Source organism: Sturnira hondurensis, unplaced genomic scaffold (genome assembly GCF_014824575.4).
Source record: "Sturnira hondurensis isolate 20B ecotype Veracruz unplaced genomic scaffold, ASM1482457v3 Scaffold0008640, whole genome shotgun sequence".
Lineage (NCBI taxonomy): Eukaryota > Metazoa > Chordata > Mammalia > Chiroptera > Phyllostomidae > Sturnira > Sturnira hondurensis.
The window spans coordinates 10,870,934-10,875,044 of NW_028081271.1; the positions used below are offsets into that span (position 1 = coordinate 10,870,934).

At 36.6% G+C, this 4,111-nt stretch overlaps 1 pseudogene; it reads right to left on the bottom strand.

The window, feature by feature from the left end:
* Window positions 1-1,410: 1,410 nt before the first annotated feature.
* Window positions 1,411-1,934, bottom strand: LOC118992996 (actin-related protein 2/3 complex subunit 3-like; annotated as a pseudogene).
* Window positions 1,935-4,111: the final 2,177 nt, after the last annotated feature.

Genomic DNA, 4,111 nt, shown 5'->3' on the forward strand with positions numbered 1-4,111 from the left:
GACAATAGTCATCCCGACAATAGTCATCCCAACAATAGCCATCCAGTATGAATGAATCAAAATTATCCCTATTTTTGTCAGATCCTCCAGAAATGGAATATGTTTTTTTGGTGTGCCACAGAATTTAGTAATTAGCTTATGTATGCCATGAGATGAAAAAGGTTCGAAAGTGCTGTACTAGTGTAATTTGAGGAATGAGAGTAAAAAGGAGTTATAATTACTTTAAAACTCCAAGCTTATATAGGAGTGAAAGACAGGCACTGCTGTCTTTGTGACTCTGCTGAAAACATTCATTTTCCAAGGTGCTATTTCCTATGAGAGGGAATTAAGATAGCAGCTTGGAAAATGACTCGGGTGAATAGCTTCATGTAGTTTCTCAAATCCGTAATTACTTCTTTTCGACCATGGGCAGTGCCTCTAACAGTCAGGATCTGTGCTTCTGGGAAGAAGAGGCAATGGGTGATTTCACTTGCTTTTTCCTAACCTCTCTCTAAGCAATTTATTTCAGAAAAAGATTTCTTCAAGAAAAAAATTTCTTTTGTTTGGCTGCCCACTGTAAGAAATATGAAGTGTGAAGCTTGAGGGTGCTGCAGGAAAAAATAGAGACACTGTCTACCTCTGACTATATTTTTGTAGGTGAAAGATTTCATCTCTCTGGGGTCCAGTTTTTTATGTGTGTTTTATGTTTAAACTCTAACCAGGGCAATTGGATCAGGAAGTTGCTTTTCGAACTTGTTTCAGCAGCACAACTTCTTTATTTAAATACAGTTTTAGCATGAGTTGTTATCTATAGATGCATAAGTAAAATTTTATTGAAATAAAGTTTCTTATAAGCTTCAATTTATCATGTTTATTTGTGACAAAGACACTAAGTGGCACAAGGAACTTAATCAACACACAAATTGAAACCTAATTTTATGCTTAACAAATGAGTCTATTAACATTAGATTCCATTTTGTTTCTGTATTCTGTGTATAGAAAAGCCTGACAATTTTAAAAAACCTTTTTAAAGCATGTTTTTTTCTATTTTGGGATTCTCTAATTAAACTAATCTAGAAGTTTATAAAGGATGCACTAGCAGATTTTTGTGTCCAAGGTCAGTCACTTAAAATTCCTGTAAATTGCTCACATTCCTCTTAAAATTTTTCCAGGTGGAGGAAATTAAAGTTTTTTGTTAGAAATTTTTTTATTATTAGTTATTAAGCACCAGCTTAATACTGTAGAAAATTTCACATCACCCTTTGACAACTCATTCTCTCCACCCCCGAATTCTTGGTCCTCAACTTTTCAAGTAAAGGCACATTCTCTTCTCTCTTCTGCATGAAACTTTATGAAAAAAGGCACAGAACTGTGTACAGCCTGCTGTAAAAAGCAACTCTTGGCTGTGGAAACAGTGTCTGCCGGCTCTCCTTACTGCCCAGGTCCTGAAAGACTCTTGTTCATGAATTGTCCCTTCACCAGGCAAGTCCACCACTTGCTGACCTTATCATTTTGAGTGTCAAAAACTCTGACGGTCAAAGTCTCAGCCTAGTCTCTTGTCCTAGCTGGTGGGCACAGGCTCTCATCACCTCATCTTCCTGTCTGTCTGCAGGTTGGCGTAAATCATGTGATGTGGAGAACCAGGCTCTCCAGGAATAGGAAAATTAGTGCTTCCCACTGCATGCGTTTCTTTCTCTGCTTGGCTTTTGGAGTTTCTTTAGACACTCTGAAATGTAGAGCATCGTGTATGTCAAGGTTCTATCAGCTTCATTCTTAACTTCATAGTCTTTGAAGAAGACATTGGCCTTGACATAACAGATGGCTTCATCCACACTATGTTTATCTTTTGTCACTCTTGGGGTGGGCCCTGTGAACTGACGTGTGATGGGCAACAGTGCCGTGTTTCCAATGAGTTTGGTGTTGGGCCCCGTGAGAGAGGAATGGTAAGGCAGCATCTTTGCAACCCCCAATTTTCCTAAAAAAAAGCTTTTAAACAGATTAAATTCTCCAAGTTATGCAGAAAATGATAAATACTATTTGTATTATAGTCAGTGATGTGCTCATAAATGTTTAATAACAGCACACAAAGTCCTGATTTGTGGTGTTTGCCAGGTTTGTGGTGTAAACATTCAAAGCATAGCTAATTTCAAGATATTAACTGGAGCTCACCGAACTAGAAATCGGGGAAAGATGTACCCTATGGGCTCGCTCATTCTGATTCCAGCTGGCCCAAACATGCAGATGAATCAATGTTGTTTATGTGTATAATGTTTAATAACCTCAGGCACTTAGAATCTATCTCTCTGCTTGATATTGAATAAAGGTTTCAGAACAGATTTGTGTGTGCGTGTGCATGTGCGTATGCCTCTTGCTTCTAAATTTGAAACATCAGTCTCATTCCTGATAGCATTACGTATTTAGTGTGGTAATAGTCTTACTGCACTGAAAATTTTAGTTGGTTATCAGCTAAATGCACCCAGCTAAGTATCAGCGAACCGTACACACTGATGTGCTCCTGCTTGAGAACTATAAAAGAAACATGGTATGTATCCTCACTTCAAATATTTCCAGCAGCTACCGTGCTTTAGAGTAACACATAAAATTTCACTGAAGTAAAAGTTAATTCTGGAATTTTCTTCCTTTAGATTATAGAGAACTGAAACTTTAAACATTTCACAATTCATTAAATTTACTAAAATGCGCAGTTTACTTTTACACCGCCATGAGAGGAGCTAGCAACCCTGCAACGCGCCGTAATGATATCAACTCACAGTCACTCCTGGACTTTTCTTATTACTTTGTACCTGGAGCAATAAAATAGTACTTTTTTATTGCTAGAGTTATATGGAGGTCTGTTAAAACTGGTCTGAAAGATAGGCTTTCTCTTTATTTGTGTGTCAGATGTAAACACCTTCTTAAATATTAGCCTTGGACAGACCAAAGCACTTCTTTGGCTTTCATTTCTACTCAGCAGCACTGAATCCATGCTGGAGCGTCTTGCTAGTGTAGGTGTTTGCTGTAGCGTCAGTGGCAGTGAGGTGAGGAAGGGTCTGCTGATAGTGAGTGAGTCTTCCTCCTGTGTGCTGAAGTCACTTATTTTCACCTGCATTTTCAGTTTCAGTTTTAGATTTTAGAAGCACATTCTTATAATGATAAAGCTGTTCACATTAAGTGGCAGAGAACCATCTTATATTTATTCTTTGCTCTGTTCTATCTCAAAATGATGTTATAATTTGATGGCAACCACTGAAATATCGTAAAAATATTTTTTAGTAAAAAATAAAAGCAGGGACCGGTCATTTTTATTAACATAAAAGTGGCCTCTTGGATACCATATATATATATATATGTATATATATATATAGTACATGCATATATATGTGCATATATATACATATACTATATGCTATACTATACATATATACTATACTATGCATCTATATATATTGTGCGTGTAGTATATACATAGTATATACATGTAGTATATGCAAAGTATATATAGTATATAGTGTGATATATATAGATATATATCCTCCTAGATTTGTCTTTAGGTGATTGTGTTTTTGACACAAAACCCTTATTTTGTATCTTTCTATTAATATGTTCAGCATTAAAGAAGCATTTGTTGCTAGTCCAGGCAAACCTTGTTTTATGTGCTTTGCTTTATTGCTCTTTGCAGATAACGAGTTTTGGAAAATTAAGGGTTTGTGGCAACCCAGATGAGTCTATTGGTGCCATTTTTTCCAACAGCATTTGCTCACTCTCGAGTCTTTGTGCCAAATTTTGGTTACAGTTGCGGGTTATTTTAGCAGTCAGTGTGAGAAAGGATGATGCCCTGGGCAAGGTGGTGGAAGCGAAGGTACAATGAATAGATTCAAGTACATTATGGCGATACGATCCAGACTTGCTGATAAACATTGGGAGTGACAGAAAAAGATTCTGAGAGTTTTCACTTAATCAACTGTGTATTGTTTTCTAAAATGGGGAAAAATATAAGAACAGGAGAGTATAGAGAATAATAATTATCTTGGATTATATCTGTTGTGATGCTTATTAGAGATTCAATAGCGATGTCAAATGGACACTAGATTCGAGAGTTCAAGATTGAGAGGTCTGCAGTGAAAATAGATAT